This window comes from Coturnix japonica, chromosome 10 (assembly GCF_054131305.1).
Source record: "Coturnix japonica strain WE chromosome 10, WE-NBRP24, whole genome shotgun sequence".
NCBI lineage: Eukaryota > Metazoa > Chordata > Aves > Galliformes > Phasianidae > Coturnix > Coturnix japonica.
Genome location: NC_140672.1, coordinates 11,678,351 through 11,702,702, shown reverse-complemented (window position 1 = coordinate 11,702,702; position 24,352 = coordinate 11,678,351). Strand labels below are relative to the sequence as shown.

Here is a 24,352-nt window from a genome sequence, read left to right as displayed (position 1 = left end):
TAGAAAAAGCTGAGCTGCCCAGAAAGTTTGTGCAGGAAGAAGGCAGCAGTGTCAGTGCACGTCATCCTGGGGGATCTGAAAGCATTTGTGAAGAGAACAGGGAAAGAAGAGGGAAGAGAGCAAAAGCAACAGGCACTAGCACTGCTGCCCACAGGGGGCGGGGCTTGAGGCAGGGCCTGTGCCAGAGGGGGGCCTGGCACAGTTAGGGCCAGCTCAGGGCCCAGAGCAGAGGGGGAGCAGGCAGAGGCAGGGCCTTGGGGCCCAGGATGGAGGAGGACCAGGCACAGCTGGGGCCAGCTCAGGGCCCAGAGCAGAGGGGGACCAGGCACAGCTGAGGCCACTGCAGGGCCCAGGTGAGAGGGGAACCCAGCACAGTCGGGGCTGCTTTGGGGCCTGGGCCGGAAGGGGGCCGGGCACAGCCAGGGCCTATCCCCCTTTTTTGCACATATGAAATGCTCCCAGCTGTGCTGCACAGCAGAACATCTTTCAATGGAGATGAAAGCCTGTGAAATGAAAGAATCCTTTCTTATTTCTTTCACATTTGTGTTTGTTGACTGCAGTTCCAACCAGGTGGACTCGCAGTGTCTTGCAAGTGACACCTGGAAGCAGGTACAGACTGGAGACACAGCACCCTCAATGTCCAGGTGAGTAACAGCAACCAAGGAGGCCTTTGGGCTCTGCAGGGTCCAAGTGTGGAGCATTACACACAGGAACAGCTGAGTATAAAGACAGTGGCAGAGCTGCAGAGCTTGCCATAGTAGGGAGGCACAGTGGCTCAGCTCATTTCCCACAGTAACACAGGAAATAAGAGCCATGAGGGAAATGCAGATGCCTTCTGCCCCCATCAGAGGGGAGGAATGAGCTGCACTTCCACAGAGACATTCCTCTCACAGCCACTCACACCTCAGGTGTGGAGGGACGAGCTGGGGCTGCTGGTGGCAGCTGTGGAACACTGCCATCTGTGGTGCTCCATCCTACCTTGGAGGTGGGCATGTAGAGCTGAGGACCTTTGTCACTGCACAAATGACTGCAAGCAGAGATGTAGCAGAGGGAACATAAAGCATTTAATAACTTATACAAAGCAATGAGTAATAGAAATGACAATATTTCCAACCAAATATCCCCCATCCTAGCAGTTGTATCTGATCTCTACAATCCCACCCAAACAATTTCCCAGCCCCCTCCAATTCCTCCTCACTATCCCACCCCTGAATTTCCCTCCCCCAATTCCCACACAGTAATTGCCCACACTAATTACCAGCATGCAGGGCATGGGGAACACCTGTTCCTTGTGTGCAGACACCTGGAAAAAAAAGAAGTGGCAGGGAACTGGAGGTCTGTAGCAGGTTGTGGAGGCTCTGCATAGAACGTAACCCCAGACCACAACCCCATCAGCTGCTGGAGCAGCATCATCCCTGTCATTGGGGGATGTTGCCAGTGGTGGACAGGGACACAGGGAGAAGCCACACCTTGGTGTAGCTCTGATCTGCTCATGTCCAGTCCAATCCTCTATAGCACTTTCCATCTTCTGTCCTTTGTTCTTAACCGTATCCTTCCTTCTCTTCTGCTCTTTTCCTTTCCTTTAGGTGTCTTACCTGTATCTGCTTTTCCCCTCTTCTGTTCTTTTACTGCTCTGGTCAGCATCCAGTGTCTGCACCGCAACTCTAGGTTTTGGGATGGAGAAAGGTACACAGGGCATAGATTTGTACAAGAAAAGCTCTCTTGCTGTGCCCAACAGATGACAAAAAGGAACCCTCAGGACCACAAAGGCAGCTTGTTTCTCCAAAGGCCACAGCGTAAGCTCGTGTAACTGGGAAGGACTCTGTTATACATCTCCTAAAAGTGCCTTTGAATTAATAATTTTCTGGTCTTGTTTCCAATTGTTGCTCAGAGGAAATGAGGTTTTTATCCTTGTATCTTTGCAGGAAGACAGAGAGGAGGGAACCTGTCTGGTGAAATGCTCAGGTGCTGTTTCCTTCCTTGCACCAACAGCCTGTTTGTGTCCATGCGATGCCAGTTGTCCTCCTGACAGTTTCTACCGGTCCTTCTCCGAGTCCTTCTGCTAAGCACTGCTATTTCTGTATCCTCGGGGCCCTGTTAGGACTAAAAAGAGGAGCGGATAACAGATGGAAGGATCTGGCCTTCTGCTGGGTGATAGCCGCCTGCATGTTTTGTTCCTGCTTTCTCTTTTCCCCAGGTGGCATTGTGCTTCCCAAGGAGCATATGGACCTTTTAGATGGGAGTGTGCAGCAAGGAACACATGGGGTCTCAGCTTCCTCCCTGCTCTACATCTGAGTGAGGGACACTGTGACCTGCTCAGGAGGCAAGATGTCATGTCAGGGAGGTGTGTTTTCCTTGTTGTTTTTTATCATCTGTGCTTTGCTTTGCTGTGTTATTTTTTTTCCTTTGCAGTTCTATGGTTTTCTTTCCTATTTGGTGTTTTCTATGTCGTGTTTTTTTTGTTTTTTGTTTTTTTGTTTTTTGTTTTTTGTTTTTTGTTTTTTTTATAAGTTTTTTTCTGTTTTTCCTTGTCTTAGTTTTTTTCTTTTGTTTGATTTATTATTTTTTCTTTGCTTTTATTATTATTATTATTTTTAATTCTGTGTTATTTCCTAAAATCCTTCATGGTTTATTTGTTGTTGTGTTTTTCATCTATGTTTTGCTATTTTTCTTTAGATACGCTGTATGAGAACTGTTGAATCACAGTCTGAGCCACTGATTATCACCTAGGGAAGGGACCTGGTCAGCCCTGGTTAGTGCAGGTGAGGGCAATGCAGCTGAGTGACTGGAAGGGATGGAGCCTGGCTGCACCTCTCTTACAGCTCATTTTTGAAGGCTGACTGCCCCTGGGTGGAATTTTTTTTGATGGTTTCTCCTCTGTGGAGTTTGTTCTGTGCACTTCCATCCTCAGTGGTGGGTGAGCCATTCTTTCCTTACCTTTGTAGTATATTCACACTGTGCTAGTCTTTCTGTTGTTACAGATAGTATGTGTTTTTTTTTATTTGTTTTCTGTGGTTTTTTAAACTTTGATTCCCTGGTTTTTGGCTTGCTTTTTTTCTTTATATTTCTTTTTTTTTTTCTTTTTTTTTTTTTTTTTTTTTGCTGTGTCCTATTCTGCTTTACGGTGACATTTGCAAGAGACTGTGAATTCTCCTGGTTCAAATTGCAGTTGGCTTAATCAAATGTGTAAGAAATATATAAGGGCTGCTGAGGCCAGGCTGGAGTTGCATTTCTTTATGAACTGGGGTGTTGCTGCGGATGCGTTTCTCTCCTGTTTTGTCTCTTTTGCAGCTGTTCAAGAATATTAGATTGTGCTATGTCAGTGTTTGTTGCCATCCTGCTTTCTCTTCTCTGTCTTGCAGGTCAGCTCGTGCTAGAAGTCAGTGGTATCACTGTATGAATGGAGGTCAGTTTAGGAGCAGCTGCTGATGGAAGGAATCAAGACCAGGCTAATAAATGGAAGCATCTCCTGGTAAGGTGTCAGAGGTGGCAGTAATGATGTCTGTCATCGTTAAAACCAGAGGGCAGGCTCATCCGAGTGCTTGCTGACTGATACTTGGGAGTATCTCGTTCTCCAGCTGAACGATAAGAAAGCTAAATATGCTGAGCCATTACAGCTTGTGCTGAAGTTGTGAATGTGCTCCCAGATGTTTCCTTTAGTGGTAAATCATGTTCTGGCACTGTGGTAGTCCTATCTCTGGCATGATCTGGAGCACCGTGTCTTGTTGCGAGCCTTGTGTGCCTGTTTCCATGAACCTTGCTTTCTTTCTCTCTTCAGAGTAAGGGCAGGGTGCTTCCTTGCTTTTGGTGGATTCATCCAAAAGGCTGTTAGAAGGCCAAATGCAATGTTCATTACATGGAGGGACAGGATGGGAATGGACTGTCGTTGCCACCAGGCAAAAGTGAGTTTCTTATGTCATGAATGATATAATTTTGATTATTCAGAGCAGTTGCAGTGTGGTAGAGGATGTCACGAAACCATTTATTTGGGAGCGCAGGGAAGAGTCATGAGAACCGAAACCGTAGTTTCTGTTTTGGCTGTCAAAATGGTGGAGTTTCTTTGGGAGGGCAATAGCTGGGCTTCCTGTTAGCAGGCCCCCTCTGAGAGATTGGGCTTTGCTTGCTGCTTTGCTGTGCCTACCTGCCTGCTCCCTGTGCTTGTTCCTTTTACATTTCAGTGCTTCTTTTCCCTTGCTTTGATGCTTTTCCCTTTCAGGGCTTCTTTTCTCTTTCAGTGCTGCCTTTGCCCTTTATGTACTCCTTTTCCCTATCAGTGTTACTTTATGCTGTTCCTTTCCCTTTCGGGGCTCCTTTTCCCTTTCAGGGCTGCTTTTCTTTGCTTATTTTCTTTTTCAGGACTGCTTTTCCCTTTCAGGGCTGCTTTCCTTTGCTTATTTTCTTTTTCAGGGCTCCTTTTGCCTTTCAGGGCTCCTTTTCCCTTTCAGGGCTCCTTTTCTTTATCAGTTCTGCTTCTCCCTTTCAGGGCTGCATTTTCTTGTTCCTTTTCCCTTTCACTGCCGCTTTTCCCTTTCATGCTGCTTTTCCCTATTAGTCTTGCTTTTCCCATTCATTGCTGCTTTTCCCTTTTATTCTTGCTTTTCCCTTTCACTGCTGCTCTTCCCTTTCACTGCTGCTCTTCCCTTTCACTGCTGCTCTTCCCTTTCACTGCTGCTCTTCCCTTTCACTGCTGCTCTTCCCTTTCACTGCTGCTCTTCCCTTTCACTGCTGCTCTTCCCTTTCACTGCTGCTCTTCCCTTTCACTGCTGCTCTTCCCTTTCACTGCTGCTCTTCCCTTTCACTGCAGCTCTTCCCTTTCACTGGTGCTTTTCCCTTTTCACTGGTGATTTTCCCTTTCACTGCGGCTTTTCCCTTTCACTGCGGCTTTTCCCTTTCACTGCGGCTTTTCCCTTTCACTGCGGCTTTTCCCTTTCACTGCTGCTCTTCCCTTTCACTGCTGCTCTTCCCTTTCACTGCTGATTTTCCCTTTTAGTCTTGCTTTTACCTTTCCCTTCGTTTTTTCCCTTTTAGTCTTGCTTTTCCCTTTTAGTCTTGCTTTTCCCTTTTAGTCTTGCTTTTCCCTTTTAGTCTTGCTTTTCCCTTTTAGTCTTGCTTTTCCCTTTTAGTCTTGCTTTTCCCTTTTAGTCTTGCTTTTCCCTTTCGCTGCTGCTTTTCCCATTCACTGCTGCTCTTCCATTTCACTGCAGCTCTTCCTTTTCACTGCAGCTATTCCCTTTCACTGCTGATTTTCCCATTCACTGCTGCTTTTCCCTTTCACTACTGTTTTTCCCTTTTAGTCTTGCTTTTCCCGTTCACTTCTGCTTTTCCCTTTCACTGCTGCTTTTCCCTGTTAGTCTTGTTTTTCACTTTCACTGCTGCTTTTCCCTTTCACTGCTGCTTTTCACTTTTAGTCTTGCTTTTCCCTTTCACTGCTGCTCTTCCCTTTCACTGCTGCTCTTCCCTTTCACTGCTGCTCTTCCCTTTCACTGCTGCTCTTCCCTTTCACTGCTGCTCTTCCCTTTCATTGCTGCATTTCCCTTTCACTGCTGCTTTTTCCTTTTAGTGCTGCTTTTCCCTTTCACTGCTGTTTTTTCTTTTCACAGCTGCTTTACCCTTTCACTGCTGCTTTTCCCTGTTAGTCTTGTTTTTCCCTTTCACTGCTGCTTTTCCATTCCCCTGCTGCTTTACCCTTTCACTGCTGCTTTTCCCTGTTAGTCTTGTTTTTCCCTTCCTCTGCTGCTTTTCCCTTCCTCTGCTGCTTTTCCCTTCCTCTGCTGCTTTTCCCTTCCTCTGCTGCTTTTCCCTTCCCCTGCTGCTTTTCCCTTCCCCTGCTGCTTTTCCCTTCCCCTGCTTCTTTTCCCTTCACCTGCTTCTTTTCCCTTCCCCTGCTGCTTTTCCCTTCCCCTGCTGCTTTTCCCTTCCCCTGCTGCTTTTCCCTTCCCCTGCTGCTTTTCCCTTCCCCTGCTGCTTTTCCCTTCCCCTGCTGCTTTTCCCTTTCACTGCTGCTTTTCCCTTTCACTGCTGCTTTTCCCTTTCACTGCTGCTTTTCCATTTCACTGCTGCTTTTCCATTTCACTGCTGCTTTTCCATTTTAGTCTTGCTTTTCCCTTTCACTGCTGCTTTTCCCTTTCACTGCTGCTTTTCCCTTTCACTGCTGCTTTTCCCTTTCACTGCTGCTTTTCCCTTTCACTGCTGCTTTTCCCTTTCACTGCTGCTTTTCCCTTTCACTGCTGCTTTTCCTTTTCACTGCTGCTTTTCCCTTTCACTGCTGCTTTTCCCTTTCACTGCTGATATTCCCTTTCACTGCTGATATTCCCTTTCACTGCTGCTCTTCCCTTTCACTGCTGCTTTTCCCTTTCACTGCTGCTTTTCCCTTTCAGTCTTGCTTTTCCCTTTCTTTTCTGCTTTTCCCTTTTAGTCTTGCTTTTCCCTTTTAGTCTTGCTTTTCCCTTTTAGTCTTGCTTTTCCCTTTTAGTCTTGCTTTTCCCTTTTAGTCTTGCTTTTCCCTTTCACTGTTGCTTTTCCCTTTCACTGTTGCTTTTCCCTTTCACTCGTGCTTTTCCTTTTTAGTCCTGCTTTTCCCTTTCACTGCTGCTTTTCCCTTTCACTGCTGCTTTTCCCTTTCACTGCTGCTTTTCCCTTTCACTGTTGCTTTTCCCTTTCACTGCTGCTCTTCCCTTTCTCTGCTGCTTTTCCCATTCACTGCTGCTTTTCCCTTTCACTGCTGCTTTTCCCTTTCACTCGTGCTTTTCCTTTTTAGTCCTGCTCTTCCCTTTCACTGCTGCTCTTCCCTTTCACTGCTGCTTTTCCCTTTCACTGCTGCTTTTCCCTTTCAGTCTTGCTTTTCCCTTTCTTTTCTGCTTTTCCCTTTTAGTCTTGCTTTTCCCTTTCACTGTTGCTTTTCCCTTTCTCTGCTGCTTTTCCCATTCACTGCTGCTTTTCCCTTTCACTGCTGCTTTTCCCTTTTAGTCCTGCTTTTCCCATTCACTACTGCTTTTCCCTTTCACTCGTGCTTTTCCTTTTTAGTCCTGCTTTTCCCTTTCACTGCTGCTCTTCCCTTTCACTGCTGCTCTTCCCTTTCACTGCTGCTCTTCCCTTTCACTGCTGCTCTTCCCTTTCACTGCTGCTCTTCCCTTTCACTGCTGCATTTCCCTTTCACTGCTGCACTTCCCTTTCATTGCTGCATTTCCCTTTCACTGCTGCTTTTTCGTTTTAGTGCTGCTTTTCCCTTTCACTGCTGCTTTTTCCTTTCACATCTGCTTTACACTTTCACTGCTGTTTTTCCCTTTTAGTCTTGCTTTTCCCTTTTAGTCTTGCTTTTCCCTTTTAGTCTTGCTTTTCCCTTTTAGTCTTGCTTTTCCCTTTTAGTCTTGCTTTTCCCTTTTAGTCTTGCTTTTCCCTTTCACTGCTGCTTTTCCCTTTCACTGCTGCTTTTCCCTTTCACTGCTGCTTTTCCCTTTCACTGCTGCTTTTCCCTTTCACTGCTGCTTTTCCCTTTCACTGCTGCTTTTCCCTTTCACTGCTGCTTTTCCCTTTCACTGCTGCTCTTCCCTTTCACTGCTGCTCTTCCCTTTCACTTCTGCTCTTCCCTTTCACTGCTGCTCTTCCCTTTCACTGCTGCACTTCCCTTTCACTGCTGCTCTTCCCTTTCACTGCTGCACTTCCCTTTCACTGCTGCTCTTCCCTTTCACTGCTGCTCTTCCCTTTCACTGCTGCTCTTCCCTTTCACTGCTGCTCTTCCCTTTCACTGCTGCTCTTCCCTTTCACTGCTGCTCTTCCCTTTCACTGCTGCTCTTCCCTTTCACTGCTGCTCTTCCCTTTCACTGCTGCTCTTCCCTTTCACTGCTGCTCTTCCCTTTCACTGCTGCTCTTCCCTTTCACTGCTGCTCTTCCCTTTCACTGCTGCTCTTCCCTTTCACTGCTGCTCTTCCCTTTCACTGCTGCTCTTCCCTTTCACTGCTGCTCTTCCCTTTCACTGCTGCTCTTCCCTTTCACTGCTGCTCTTCCCTTTCACTGCTGCTCTTCCCTTTCACTGCTGCTCTTCCCTTTCACTGCTGCTCTTCCCTTTCACTGCTACTCTTCCCTTTCACTGCTGTTCTTCCCTTTCATTGCTGAATTTCCCTTTCACTGCTGCTTTTTCCTTTTAGTGCTGTTTTTCCCTTTCACTGCTGCTTTTTCCTTTCACTGCTGCTTTTTCCTTTCACTGCTGCTTTTTCCTTTCACAGCTGCTTTACCCTTTTAGTCTTCCTTTTCCCTTTCACTGCTGCTTTTCCCTTTCACTGCTGCTTTTCCCTTTCACTGCTGCTTTTCCCTTTCACTGCTGCTTTTCCCTTTCACTGCTGCTTTTCCCTTTCACTGCTGCTTTTCCCTTTCACTGCTGCTTTTCCCTTTCACTGCTGCTTTTCCCTTTCACTGCTGCTTTTCCCTTTTAGTCTTCCTTTTCCATTTCACTGCTGCTTTTCCCTTTTAGACTTGCTTTTCCCTTTTAGTCTTGCTTTTCCCTTTTAGTCTTAATTACCTTTCACTGCTGCTTTTCCCTATTAGTCTTGCTTTTCCCTTTCACTGCTGCTTTTCCCTTTTAGTCTTCCTTTTCCCTTTCACTGCTGCTTTTCCCTTTTAGTCTTGCTTTTCCCTTTTAGTCTTGCTTTTCCCTTTTAGTCTTGCTTTTCCCTTTTAGTCTTGCTTTTCCCTTTTAGTCTTGCTTTTCCCTTTTAGTCTTGCTTTTCCCTTTTAGTCTTGCTTTTCCCTTTTAGTTTTGCTTTTCCCTTTTAGTCTTGCTTTTCCCTTTTAGTCTTGCTTTTCCCTTTTAGTCTTGCTTTTCCCTTTTAGTCTTGCTTTTCCCTTTTAGTCTTGCTTTTCCCTTTTAGTCTTGCTTTTCCCTTTTAGTCTTGCTTTTCCCTTTTAGTCTTGCTTTTCCCTTTTAGTCTTGCTTTTCCCTTTTAGTCTTGCTTTTCCCTTTCACTCCTGCTTTTCCCTTTCACTGCTGCTTTTCCATTTTATTCTTGCTTTTCCCTTTCACTGCTGCTTTTCCCTTTCACTGCTGCTTTTCCCTTTCACTGCTGCTTTTCCCTTTCACTGCTGCTTTTCCCTTTCACTGCTGCTTTTCCCTTTTAATCTTGCTTGTCCTTTTTTGTCTTGCTTTTCCCTTTTAGTCTTGCTTTTCCCTTTTAGTCTTGCTTTTCCATTTTAGTCTTGCTTTTCCCTTTTACTCTTGCTTTTCCCTTTTACTCTTGCTTTTCCCTTTTACTCTTGCTTTTCCCTTTTACTCTTGCTTTTCCCTTTTACTCTTGCTTTTCCCTTTTACTCTTGCTTTTCCCTTTTACTCTTGCTTTTCCCTTTTACTCTTGCTTTTCCCTTTTACTCTTGCTTTTCCCTTTTACTCTTGCTTTTCCCTTTTAGTCTTGCTTTTCCCTTTTAGTCTTGCTTGTCCCTTTTAGTCTTGATTGTCCCTTTCACTGCTGCTTTTCCCTTTTGTGTCTTGCTTTTCCCTTTCATTGCTGCTTTTCCCTTTTAGTCTTGCTTTTCCCTTTTAGTCTTGCTTTTCCCTTTCACTGCTGCTTTTCCCTTTTAGTCTTGCTTTTCCCTTTTAGTCTTGCTTTTCCCTTTTAGTCTTGCTTTTCCCTTTCACTGCTGCTTTTCCCTGTCATGGTCTTGTAATTTTGTAATTTTGCTATCAGTATTCCACATCATAACATAATGTCAAGTATGGATACTTCTCTTGAATGTGCAGTCCACAGAAGAAGACTACATATCCCAGAGAACAGGAGTAACAATAAGTTACGGGACCAGGACTCTATATAATCTCGTTTCCAGGCTGGAGTGCCCTCCTTCTTCTCTCGAACTTCTCGGAGAGTGGGATGTGTTCCAGCCGTGTTGCCTAGAGTTCACAGTAGGCCTCTCGGTTTTGGTGACTCTCTCTCTCTGTTTCATTCGATTTGTTAGCCTCAATTATATTATATTGTGTTATCTTGTATTTCGATATCATATTTAGTAAAATAAGTTTTTCCTCCTTAGATTGTTGCTGTTTTATCCCACTCGCCTTTTCCCCCTACTTACCGGGCCCCGGGGGGGGGCCCACGGGGTGGCTTCCCGTGTCACGGGCATAGGTAGATCTAAGTAACCTATTAGTCTTGCATTTCCCTTTCACTGCTGCTTTTCCCTTTTAGTCTTTTCCCTTTCACTGCTGCTTTTCACTTTTAGTCTTGCTTTTCCCTTTCACTGCTGCTTTTCCCTTTTACTCTTTTCCCTTTCACTGCTGCTTTTCCCTTTTAGTCTTGCTTTTCCCTTTCACTGCTGCTTTTCCCTTTTAGTCTTGCTTTCCCCTTTTAGTCTTGCTTTCCCCTTTTAGTCTTGCTTTTCCCTTTTAGTCTTGCTTTTCCCTTTCACTGCTGCTTTTCCCTTTTAGTCTTACTTTTCCCTTTTAGTCTTGCTTTTCCCTTTTAGTTTTGCTTTTCCCTATTAGTCTTGCTTTTCCCTTTCCCTGCTGCTTTTCACTTTTAGTCTTGCTTTTCCATTTTAGTCTTGCTTTTCCCTTTCACTGCTGCTTTTAGCTTTCACTGCTGCTTTTCCCTATTAGTCTTGCTTTTCCTTTTTAGTCTTGCTTTTCCCTTTCACTGCTGCTTTTCACTTTCCTTGCTGCTTTTCTCTTTTAGTCTTGCTTTTCCCTTTCACTGCTGCTTTTCCCTTTTAGTCTTGCTTTTCCCTTTTAGTCTTGTTTTTACCTTTTAGTCTTGCTAAAAACCCTTCTTAAGGCCTCAGCACCATCAATGAAGAGGCCACCCCTTCATTCAGCACCATCAATGAAGAGGCCCGGCAGCAATAGAAGAGCCCATGGGGCAGCTGAGGAGGCTGGGGCCAGGCAGCACCTGGGACACACACTGGCCCCAACGGACCCTTGTCATCACCGTCCAATTCAACCTCAAATAGAAAACAGAAAGACTGCAAACAATAAATTAACATTGAAAACAATTGAAAAACAAAGTGTTGGTATTGAGTGTTGGTATTGATATCGGCACAGCTGTTGACGCTTCCCCATCCTTGACGCTCTCTCCCCTTTTTCCTACTGCCGTGCAACTGCTGCCACTGTTGCATTCCAGACACGAACCCCACGGGCTTCAGAGAGGGCAATGGCAAACCTCTGCTCCTGGGGACCAACGTCCACAGGCCGTGCTACAGCTGGGGTCAGCCAGCTGGAGCAGAACCACCAGTCCTGCTGGACACCAGGCTGAACCTGCAAGGAACCCACCCGGGCTGCCTTGCCGAACGCTGTCCTGGGCTGCGTGAGGCCAGGTGCCACCCGTGGGTGAAGGGCGGTTATCCCGCCCTCTGCTCAGCCCTGAGGAGGTCACAGCTGGAGCGCTGGGACCGCAGCTGGGCTACCCAGCACAGGGGATAACAACACGCTTCTTCCCATTACGAGTGGACCATTCGGTTCTACCACTCCAGATCCGCAGCCCATCCCTGTACAACCGCTCTTAAGTAGGGACCTATACACTTCCTTCTTTGCAGGCATTTGAAATGTCTCTACAGAAGACAAAACCAGACAAAAATCTTTCCGTGCCTATTCACACCACGTTCCTAAGACAACACAGCTGGTTCTTAAACACAATAGTACGTACCCTTGGTTTACTGCACAGCTGGTGAACAGAAAGTTCTCCAGCCTCACTACGGAATAAAGAACTCCACCATCATTCCCATGCTCCCTATGAAGAATACTGAGCTCCAACACTCACTCAGTCCCTCACTCAATCTTCCCCCTGCTAATGTTCTTCCATCTAATTCCACCTCACATCACAACACAAGCTGTCACAGCCTGGTGTACAGTCTCATCAAAGGGAACGCTGCTTGTTTGCCATCAGAATTCATTAAAAAATGAAACAATTCAACAACCAACAACCACTACTTCTCATATTACCTACAGGCAACAATGCCTGAAGAACTGGAGTGTCAGATGGCATGCAAAACATTACAAGTTGGCTCGTAGGAATGAAAGAATTTCATGAGAGAACGGGGTGTTGGTATTGATAACGGCACAGCTGTTGACGCTTCCCCATCCTTGACGCTCTCTCCCCTTTTGAATGCGGGCAAATTGAGTTGCTGTTTTTCTGTGTTTTCTTCTGTTGCTCTTTTAGCTTTTAACAGAGCTACGAGTTTTTTTCCCTGTTAAGGAGCTATCTCAGGTTTGCGATTCTGCACCTGCGAGCTTGACCTTGAAAGTCCAGGCGGACTGCCAATACTCCGGTATATTTTATAAACACTGCTGAGCTTTGTTTTCTTTTACTTTTTTTCCTCTCTATTGAAGAAAAAAAAAAAGAAAAAAAAATGTTTTCTCTACTAAATTTGTTTTACCAGGGACTGTGTGCCATTGGTTCCTTTTTTGAGATGCTCCGAACATATTGGGTCATGTTTAAGCTAGCCACTTTTTCTTATGGAGCTATACAATTGTATAATGGATTGAAAGCATGGTTAGCAATGCTCACTTCGTATCTGCGTACAGCTCCAGAGGGAGCAACTAATGCAACTAATTATACAGAAATGGTGATTTTTAAGCGTGCTCCTCTTTCTTTCTATGAATCCTTTATGCAGTTTTTGAATGATCAGTGGGTCACACTCTTAATCTCCCTGATCTTACTGTTGATTATTGTAATAATCTCACTCAGTATCTGGATTTATAACATCCGGAGGAAGTCTTCCCTAGAACCAGAGAATACTGAGTGGCAGGGAGTGTGGAGAGGCTTTGAAGAGATTCTCAAAGGACAGATATCTTCAGTGTTATGGAGCTTCACTCCTGAACACTTGAAGAATCCTGAGAGTTTGATTGCATATTTGAGGCAGGAATGTTGTGGCTCAGGCAGATCTCAGGAGGCACAAATGATTTTGGGCCTAGCTAATGCTTATCGGGCCTTATTCAATACCATTCCTGAGAGGGAAGTTTTTGAAGCTGAGAGAGAGAGTCTCAGGGCCGAGAAGGAGAGTCTTAGAGCTGAGGCAGAAAAACTTTGGACTGAGAAGGTAGAGAGAGAAAAAGCTTTTGAAGCTGCGAGAAAAGATCTCCTGTACCAACGAGACTCAATCTGGTACGAGAAAGAGAATCTTAGAGCTGACGCAGAAAAACTTTGGGGTGAGAAAAGCTCCCTGCAATCCCAACTCAACACTCTCCAGTCCGAGCACAGCGCCCTCCGGTCCGAGCACGACACTCTCCAGTCCGAGCACAGCGCCCTCCGGTCCGAGTACAACACTCTCCAGACTGAGCGCGATGCCCTCCTGACCGAGCACAATGCCCTCCAGACCGAGCACAATACTCTCCAGTCCAAGTATGACGCCCTCCAGTCTGAGTGCGGCACCCTCCAGGCCAAGCATGATGCCTTCCAACCCAACTGCGATGCCCTCCGGTCCGACTACAACACTCTTCAGTCTGTCCATAATGCCCTCCGGTCCGAGCATAACGCTCTTCAGACTGAGCACAATGCCCTCGGGACCGAGCACAATACTCTCCAGATTGAGCACAATGCTCTCCGGTCCGGGTACAATACTCTCCAGTCCAAGTATGACGCCCTCCAGTCTGAGTGCGGCACCCTCCAGCCTAAGCACGATGCCCTTCAACCCAATTGTGACACCCTCCAGACCGAGCACAACACTCTTCAGTCTGAGCACAACGCTCTTCAGACCGAGCACAATGCCCTCCAGACCGAGCTCAACACTCTCCGGACTGAGCACACTGCCCTCCAGGCCGAGCATAACGTCCTCTGGTTCGGGTACAACACTCTCCAGTCCAACTACAACAGCCTCCAGACTGAGCTTGGTGCTGTCCAGTTTGAGCGGAACGCTCTCCGAGACCAGCTATGTGCCCTCCAGGGTGAGTTGAATGTATTTAACCAACTACCAGGGGCACATGTAATCCAATTGGGCCAGCCACTGGGGGCGCATGTAGTCCAATCTGACCAGCCACCGGGGGCACATGTAGTCCAATTGGACCAACCATCGGGGACACCAGATACAATGTTGGTTGCCCCTGTAAGAGGGTGAAAGACAAAACAAGTTTCAACTCAGTTAGAGAAAATGCAGAAGGAGTTAGAAGAGCGGAGGGAGTTAGGAGAGCAGGACTCAGGAGACTCAGGTGACTCGGGAGAGCAGGGGGAGTCAGAAGACCAGAAGAAGTTGGAGGAGCAGAGGATGTTAGAGGGGTATAAGAAGATGATAGAGGAGCAGAAGATGTTAGAGGAGCAGAAGAAGTTAGAGGAGCAGAGAAAGTTAGGAGAGAGGAAAAAGAAGGAGGGTTACCTGGAGGAAATAACACAAGCATCAGGGTCAGGGTCAGAGTTAGAAGAGGAGCCAAAAGCTAGTTTTTCTTTACAAGAATTTCTCAAGTCCAAACTTATAGATGGGGCAGCCTCATCAACACAGTTGCCACCATCAACACCTGGGACTCTTGATAGAGCAAAAGGTGAGCAAAATATTACGACCATTATTGATCGATCTTTTAAACTGAGTGAAATTCGAGATCTAAGAAAGGATTACACACGTCAGCCAAAAGAAAATATGGTCACTTGGTTACTTCGCTGCTGGGACAATGGTGCCAACAGTGCATGGCTCGATGGCAGTGAAGCTCGCCAACTGGGTAGCATTTCCAGGGACCCACGTGTGGACAGAGGTATTGGCACATGCCAAAATCGGTCCTACACCCTCTGGAAGCGGATGTTGATAGCGGTAAGAGATAGATTCCCTTTTAAACGGGACTTGGAGCCTGAGAGAAAGAAATGGACTGATATTGAGAAAGGTATCCAATTTTTGAGAGAAAATGCTCTGGTGGAAATGCTATACAGCCGCGAGTTCAATCGTAATGATCCAGACCAATTACATGATCCTGAAGCAGTCCGCGTTCCACGACAAATGTGGCGTGACTTTACAAAGGCAGCTCCAGAAAAGCATGCCAGTGCACTTGCATTAGTATATGGCAAAGGGGACAGGAAACCCTTTGTGAATGAACTAATTGGCAGACTTCAGGAACTTGGATTATTTATAAGCGCCACAGAAGTTAATCTGTATACTTCAGCCATTGTCAAAATTGTGGAAAGGTTAAACGAAGTGGAGGGAACACAAAATGATATTATTGACAAATTGGCTAATGTGCCTGATGTAGATGAATCCATGGTGGTACAAGATGATGGAGACCAGGATTTCCACGATCGCCTATTGAGGAAGCTAAACAACATGAGTTCCTCTCGACCTGTATCATCGAAAATCTCAACCATTAAAAAGAGACGTCCTCGTATTCAAGCAAATGACAATGATAAGTCACATTGAATCAACGATGAGACTACACGTCTTGCCTTGTTGCTTTTCCTCTGTAGTCATGGGGAGGACATGAAGAAGTGGTGTAATTCATCCACCTCTGCACTTCAGGCACGAGTGAAAGAATTACAAGGTGAAACAACTACCAAGGTGAACTCTTCCAAGAAGGGGAGAGTTCCAGTTGCTGCAAGTCAACGAGGTAAACAATAGAGGGGCCCTGCCCCCAGCCGGGGGGGGGAAAGGGACAATAGAGTATACTGGACTGTGTGGATTAAGTGGCCTGGCACATCTCAACCACAGAAATATAAAGCCTTGGTGGACACTGGTTCACAATGCACCCTAATGCCCTCAAGTCACCAAGGGACACAACCAATATACATCCATGGAGTGACTGGGGGTTCCCAAGAATTGACTATGTTGGAGGCCGAAATAAGCCTCACTGGTAAAAACTGGCAGAGACACCCTATTGTGACTGGTCCAGAGGCTCCATGTATACTGGGAATCGATTACCTTAGGATGGGATATTTCAAGGATCCCAAGGGGTATCGATGGGCCTTTGGGATAGCTGCTGTTAACACAAACGGTGTTAAGCAGCTGTCAGCTTTACCTGGTCTGTCAGATGATCCTTCTGCTGTGGGGTTGCTCCAGGTAAAAGACCAAGAGGTACCAATTACCACCAAAGTGGTTCACAGACGGCAGTACCGCACCAATAGGGACTCATTGCTCCCCATTCACAAGCTAATTCGCCAATTAGAAAATCAGGGAGTGATTAGCAAAACGCACTCGCCTTTTAACAGCCCCATATGGCCAGTGCGTAAAACCAGTGGGGAATGGAGGCTGACGGTAGATTACTGTGGCCTGAATGAAGTTACACCTCCATTAAGTGCTGCTGTACCAGACATGCTAGAACTCCAGTATGAATTGGAGTCAAAAGAAGCTAGGTGGTATGCCACCATTGATATTGCTAATGCCTTCTTTTCCATCCCATTGGCTGCAAAATGTAGGCCACAGTTTGCTTTTACCTGGAGAGGTATTCAGTATACCTGGAACCGTTTACCCCAGGGGTGGAAGCACAGGCCAACAATTTGCCATGGATTAATCCGTGCGTGCACGCAGCTCCTGAGGACACTGAGCTGTATTTCTGGTTAAAATGCACAAAACAGCAACAGCCAACAAAGGTGGCTGCTGCCAGCTCACCTGACCAGCACCTCATGCTCTGTTGTTCTCTTTTAGCACAAACCATGCAGTACTAACACCACCAAAGCAGCAGTGCTGCTGTAAGCCCATGCTGCTCCTGGACCCCCCCTCTGCCTCACACCACAGGTCAGAAAGCAAAACTCAGAGGGGGAGCAGTGGAAATACAAACAGCAAATGCTCCCCATAAAGCTGCAATCCACCCAGCGGGCTGTTACCTCTCTGTTATTTTCATTACTTGGTATCAGCTGGGTTACAGATGGCTGCTCAGAGTTACCAGCTTCAAAAACTAGGTCAATGGTATCAGAGAGAGGAAGGAAACATAACGATCCTGGGCTTTACGAACCCAAACCATCCAAATAACAGCAGCCTAACAGAGAAGATGATTTCACTGAGAGTCCTCATTAACCCCAGGCCTGGCAGCTGCACTGCTGAGCGATCAGAGCAGTGAGAGGGGCAGAGGACCGTGCAGCTGCAGCTGCACACTCAGTACCTTTTACCATTGCCCAGTAATTCCTATAGGAGTTAATCCTGCTGCGTAACCTTCCAGCAAACATAATCAGTAGCTCTCCAGCATTTCCTAAGACATAGTTAATTTTTTTGTTAGCAGGTTGGTTATGCACAAAAAGCAATACAAAGGGCACTACCACTGCTCTAATTCATACAGAAGTGCCCCGGATCAAAGACCAATGCTCCTGCACTCCTCCAGACCCCAGTTTCATACAACACATTCTGCAGCCAGGCTTCCCCTGCCCTCGTTCCCATGGGGATGGTTTCCCTATTCCAGCAGTACAGGCAGTTACAGCACACAGGGCTTCCAGCCGCAGCGTGGAGCAGAAGCAAACAGCTGTGTGCCAGGGAAGAGTGAGCACCAATACCAGTTACCTGAAATGTCGGTATTGAGGCCAAAGATTTGTGTTGTGAAAGCACAGCCACACTTACAGCCACAGAAACCTCCGCTGTGGGCTTTGACTGGGTCAGGTTATGGGATTTCTTCCCAGTAAATATGTAATTGTGGGTCTTTAGGTCAGAACAATCAAATCATATTTGAAGGACTCATTACAACAACATTTAGCTGAACAAGTTTCCCAATTGAAAGCAAGTTGTAAGCATGTTTAAATGCTACACATCCAGTGCCCAATCTCTTTGAACCTATGGAGAAGAATTCCTGGGGAGCACCAAACATTGTATCACCCCAAACAGGGACAGTTTAGTGTCTTAACCAAAGGGCTGCAGCAGCCTGGATAGGCATACAATGGGCTCAATGATACCGTTTAATATTTTATTAAATTAAGTGAACTTCCTTGGGTACAGCTGTCACACACCACCAGAGACCCCTGAGCCACAGCCTGGAAGCAGCTCCAGTCACTGAAGTGCAAACCATACCAATGGAAATAGCAGACACCTCGCTGCTGTCAGGGGCTGGATTGAAAAAGATAGTAATTAACATCCCCTAAAGTAAAACACATTCAGTTTTTCGCTACATTTATGACCTCTTCCTAATGTCTAAACCTCATTTTAATAAGATTATGCTGAACACGGTATACATCTATTGAATAATCTGTATATGTTTTACCCTTTTGTTGTACCCTTTTTAACACAGCTCATCCCGTGCAAATACCTCAATATCTTATTTGTGCAGAGAAGCAATGGATAAGAAGCTCATGGGACATTCTGTCCAACAAAAGCATTGCTGCTCACAACTTCTGTGCTTTCTTTTTTCACAGATAATTACTGAGCCGGAATGTAAACGAAGCTTGTCACTACATTTAAAGAAACACTTGGGGATTGCACAGTGGCAGCACTGAGGAGCAGTGCAGGATGCTGCTCCATCACTCCCAGGCAATCGTGGCCCATTTGTTTCTCTCACAGGCACCACAGAATGTGAGAGAAGTAAACAGAGAAGGACACCAGGGTCCCTCTGGGACAGGATCCCCATAGAACAGCCCCCCAGCTGCTGCCTGTTCTGCCATCAGGACACGCTCCTCCCCTGCATTAGAGAAATGAAGAAATGAGGGGCTCAGGGGTGTCAGTATGGTCACAGACAGTGGCAGGCATGCTGCTTTCTCTTGCAACACTCAAAAACAATGGTGTCTTTGTTGTGGGGAGGCTAAATAAATAATGCAGCTAGCAGATGACATAAAGAAAAGGAGCATTACCTGATTAAGTTCCAAATGTTGGCTGGGGCAGCTCCGCCACCCTCACAGGTAAACAAACAGCCGTGTGAGCTGGCAGCTTGCTGTTCTTTAGGGCAAAAAGTGCCCAGGGTGCATAGAGAGACACGACATGAAGATTCTTGGGTATTAAGTACCGTTTAGCACTGGATGACGTCTGATAACATGTATTTATTGTTATTATGCTTTAATTTACTGCACTGGAATGGATGAGTACATGAACCCAGTAGGAGTGGAACCAATGGCCCTTGGACATGGCTTCTGAAGAAAACCCAGCCATCATGCAAGGCAGCTCGAGCACATTTCCAGAAGTAAAAGTTCTATTATTCTACCAACCAAACTCTAAAGAGTATCAGAGGTCTCCAAACAGACATCACATTACATCACTACAGACATAACATTGAGCTTTACATACTGACCATCCACAGCTCCCAAGGCCATCCCTGGAATTCCCCTTGGAAGCAAAGAGATCAGTACTTGGAACTAAGAAAGTGACCACATCTATTATTGACAAGTCCGTAGTTGTTAATAGTTGTAGTGACTTATAGTTGCTTGTTTACTCTGATTATTTACATTCATTCACTTTATGTTTATCCTGTTTTTCATTCGCCTCATGAAAAGCCTCAAAGCTCAAGCGCTGCCGTAACACTGCACACCCCTGACAATGAGTACAGGCACTGTGACCATCTGCACATCAAAAAGTCACAAATATCTCATTCTCAAACATAAAGCCTATGCTCATACATACGCACAGAACGAAAAATGTAAATCCTGCGTCATTTGTGGCAACACACAGGACTGTATTTGGGCATAATTTTCTCGTTACCCACCCTCCACTCCAGCTTGGTGTGCACTGTACAGCCAGAGGAACCTGAACTTACCAGAGCGGGACACCCCCAGGAGCGCTGTGACCAACTTCACCCCCAGCTCAGCCCATTCACTGACACCTCAGCACCCTCCAGTATTCAGTGCCTGAATCCTCACCCACAGAATCATCACCCTTCTGACAGCAAAGACTATCAGGAAACGTTCCTGTCAGGTCATGAAATATTTAAACACATTTGATCACTTTTGAAAATGTACAAAATTAAGTTCCAGAGGAGCATTAAGTTCAGGTGGATCTCCAGGTCTGCCATACACCTGCAGTAGTGGCGAGCTGATGTCACAAGAGCAGATGATGAAGAGGAAGGTGATAGAAACTGGAGTGTGTTTGAGACTTGGCACCAACCATATTTCTAGCACAGTCTTTCCTTTGCAGATAACTTTCAAAGAAATTAAAGCTTCATTTTAATAACTAAGGTTAAGAAAACATCACAAACAAAAAGGAACTAACTGTGATTAGCTCTTTTTTCCCCCCTTCTCATTGCTTTCAGCTGTCTGTATGGAAATTATACACGTCTATAATTATGTTTAAAGAACATTCACAGAACTCCTACTCCATTTGTGTTCACCCCACCCCTCCCAGCCCCATTCCCACCTGCTCAGCTCTGTCAGGTCCTGGGGCACAGTGTCAGAACCCCCAGTTCCAGTGTGGCCAATGCCCACCAGGAGCCCACAGTGACAGTCGGGCTCTGCACCTGAAGGCACGGGTTGGAGGCAGCCGGCTCATTTATCTCTTGGGATGAGCCCAGAGTCAGCCCAGCCATGGCTGGGAGCTCCTGGAGATTCCAGTAGGATAAGGACAATCTTCAGACATTTAAGGTATGAAAATCAAAGCGAGTGCATTTTCTGTTGATTATTAATTGGCCAGACTTGGGAGGATCTTCAGAGGGAAGAACAAAAGGTGCATCCCTAATGCAAATCCATGCAAAACAAAAATTAGTTCCTTTCTCCAAATCATGGGAAACGCAGCTGCTCAGTGACAGCTCAGAACTACTGAAAATAGGGAAGACAGCATTTGATCCCCTAAGATCATCGTTAGGGACACAGGGTTTGTTCTGCTAACTTTGCCCCAAAAACCCAGACCGAGTAAACAACCAGAGTGCAAATTATCAGCTGAAACAAACTCCAGCAAAGTCAGGACAAGGCAGCGAGCGAGTTCAACTCCAAAGCTGACTTCACTGTTCAAAGTTGAACAGGAGAGTTCAACTCCAAAGCACAGAGGTGGCTCAGAAGCACGGCAGCACTCCCACATCCCCGGCCCTACGCGTGCTCAGACTCGCAGCTCAGCACCAAACACAGCAGTCAAGAGGCAGCATCAGAGCACACGAAACCTCCCAGGCAGATTCATAAGTAAATCATTTGCATCTGCTCTCCCAAATCACTGGAAAGTCTGCTGGGATTTTCTCCCCCTCCCCTGCAAACACCTTTCCTTCCCAGCCACACCTCTGCCCGATTCATTCACTTTGGATTCCTGTTTTCCAGCTGCATGCTCAAATCGTTTCACGAGTTTTAACGTTTTCTCCTGGACTTTCACACCGAAGCACACACACACACACTGCTAAGAGACACTTCTTAAACACAACACATCCGAACATCTCACAACACAACTAAGTGCTCAGATCTCAGCAGCGCAGTGTATTCGCTCCCTGCCCCGTCCCGGCGCTCAGACCTTTGCTGCTCAGAGGAGACCCCGCAGTGACCGCAGGAATTAGCGATGCGGCTCAGACCGCGACCACACAGATTTTAAAGCCCAGAGAACGGCATGTCGATGCACGGCAGAGCCGCCTTAGCCACGTAACGCCGCTTATTCAATCTACAGCAGGGCTCTTTTCACCGCGGAGATAACATCACATGAGACACAATCATCGTCAGGACCATTTTGAGCAGACAACAGGACGCCGTACCTTTAGCGCTGTACAGATGAGAGCAGCATCCCCGGGAGGGATTTCCGAGAGTCCGTTTCCAGCCGGGACCGCTTCAGGCAGGAATCAGCGCAGTAACACCCGCACGGCAGCTCCCGAGAGCACAACTTCGGAACTTCCCCAAGCACTGCAGGGTTTCACCGGCCCCTCAAATCGCTGCATAAGCGATCCCTCCCCCTCCGCCCTTCCCAAATCCGTCTACCTCCGTCAGTCCCAAATCACTTCCAGATGGGTACACGCGCTCTCAGCTATTGGACCCGAGCGGCGCAACTCACGGAGCGGAGCCGACCCCTCTCGGCCCAATCCCCGCAGCGCTGCGCTCTGCCAGCCCGGCCCCGGGGAGGCACGGAGGTGGGGTCACGGGGAGACACGTGCGGCTGGAGCGGAGCTGCTGGGGAGAAAGAAGGAAGAGAACCCCTCACGGACACGGGGAAAGGGCGAAGCGGCCGCCCCGAAGTCGCAGGAACGGGCAGCGCCGGGCGGAGCAACGGCGTGGGCTCCGGTCCGTGGAGTTCGGAGCGGCCACGAGGGGCTGCTTCACAGCCCAGTGCTTTTATGGCTGAGGGTCACACAAGGACACGCACGGCAGCACAACAAAACGAACGATTCCTTGTTTTCCTACCAGCCAGTGGCTGCCAGAACGGCTGGAATTGCTATTTTATTTAAAAACTATTTTAAAACATCCGAAAACCTTCACACGTGGGTACTGTTATTTACCTACCCCATCAGCTGCCCTGCGCCAGTTGACAGCGGCAGCATCAGTGCCGTGCTGCTGCTTGTAGGTACCTTCCAACGTGAGGACATGGCAGATCTCAGCTCTGTAGCAGCACAAAAACAGGAGGAAGAAAGCCAAGCATCAGCACCCACCTCCTGGCTTGTCAGGAGGGGGTTCATTTGGGTTTTTGTCCTTCCCCTTTATATAGAAAAAGTAAAATAGAAAAGGGTGAAGGTCTTCTGCCAACCTGTCTCTGCATATATTACGAGCGCTTTGGTTGTTCTTAATGACCAACCAGCACACTCTAACCACATGTGCTTTTCCCCAGACCATGCAGCTGATGACAGCACTGCATGGTATCGCCCTACAAAGAATCCACGCTAACAGCAGCACTGCAGAGCCACCACCTCACCTCCTGCCTTCCTCCTTAACAAAGGGCACAGCCTGAGCTGCCCCATGGCCCTGGTTGGATTGAGCAGCCAAGGAATGAGCTCTCATCGTTCTTTTTTAATGAACACCTGATTACAACAAGGAGAGACCCACCAGCTTCTACGCAGTATAGGCTGAACGGGTGAGGATGTGAGTGCCATGTTTGAACACTACGTATCAACATTTATCACCTCACATAACATGGCTGATGGGAAGCCATGAGTGGATGAGTTGTAAACCAAGATTTCAGTACAGAAGAGCTCTAAGTGAGCACTCCACAAGCACATACCTTCACTGCAGCAGGACTGAAGGGACTGGATGAAGCCAAGCAGCCCCAGCAGCCCATGAGCAGAGGAGGGCCAGGCTCCATTCCAGTGGCCAAAGCAGGGCCGTGCTGTGCCAGGCAGTTGTTTTCACCAAGGTTGAAGTACAGCTTTTCTCACATTGCTGCCTATTCAGTCACTGAACTCTACTAAATGAACCAACTGACTGACTACCCTGCCAAGAACAGTTATTAATTCCAGTGGTACAAACTGCCCAGTCTCTCAATGCTGTGCTACATGCTCAGCTTCCTGCTGGTAATGCATCCAAAGGAGCAACAGTGCACCTATGCAGTGTGCCTTGCTCCTGGCATGGAGAACACAGCTCATCACAGCACTGCGTGCAGCAAGCTTCATACTCAGAGCAGGACACAGCTCCACAGCAGGCACTGAGCTCACAGTTACAGTGTAGAAGTAGTTAGCTACAGACCTACAGCATTATCAAGGGACCTTACAGAGAGCACCTGTTGCTTCTTGTATTTCACAGTACTCTGAATCAGCCCAACAAGCCCAAGTAAAGCACTTGGTTGGGGCAGAACAGCTGCACCTGCAATTGATGCTTCCGCTCTCTCATGGAAACAAACAAATGTCATTATCTTGCTACAGGGCAAAGCACCAAGTCTTCTCTGCTTCATAGAAATTCAAAGATTGCCATTAGTTTGTGAGAAACAAATGAGGTACTTGGTGTTTCCCAAGGAAGAAGAAAGAAAAGATATTGGAGAGCAGCTTTAATAGTCATGAAACAGCAGAAACCATCATCATGTTTGTCTGACGTTAACACAGGGAGGGAATGGTTTACATGCACAGGAGAGCAGCAGATCAGCTCTTCAGGTGTCACTGAAGGATGCATTTTTAAAACAAACAGAAGTACCGACCTCATCCAAAGCGCTGTTACACAGATGGCCTTAGACCTGATGGCATCCCCTTATCTCATCACAGTCAGAACAGCTCTAAGAGATCTAAGCAAAAAGGTTATGTTGTTTCACATTAGCGATTGGTTGTTGGAGATGGAGGGAGAAAAGCAAACGACCACACCTGTCATTGACATATGATCAGCTAATCTCATTTATTGCTTGGCTGCGTGTACATTTATAATACAGATAATTAGCTCATACATAGTGCAAAAGCGGAGCTCATCATTGGTTCCCAATTACATACCATCCCCAAGTATCTTTGCAACTTGGAGTTATCATCCTGATAGTTACTCCCTTGCTGAGTTCACAAAACCATGGCTAGTTTCTCACCATCACAGGGCATCCTGTTGCTCTTGCTGTCCTTGCAGGTGGTACAGCTGCTTGTTTAGCTGCACTGTGTTTATGACCCTTCTCAGCTAACTAGCTGTCAATAACACTCCAAAATTGGTATCTGAATTAAACCTTCCATTCCAAATGAAAGAATTCTGTAAGTTAATTAAGCATTCTCTGAACA

At 46.8% G+C, this 24,352-nt stretch overlaps 1 long non-coding RNA gene across 2 annotated transcripts; it reads left to right on the top strand.

The window, feature by feature from the left end:
* Positions 1-508: 508 nt before the first annotated feature.
* Positions 509-10,326, top strand: LOC146759342 (uncharacterized). Of its 2 annotated transcripts, XR_014932261.1 has the most exons (5): positions 509-644; positions 2,198-2,344; positions 2,677-2,762; positions 3,363-3,902; positions 9,728-10,326. It is a non-coding gene; the product is annotated as an uncharacterized LOC146759342 (long non-coding RNA). The 2 variants fall into 2 exon arrangements; XR_014932260.1 differs by lacking the exon at positions 9,728-10,326 and having other exon boundaries at positions 3,363-4,352.
* Positions 10,327-24,352: the final 14,026 nt, after the last annotated feature.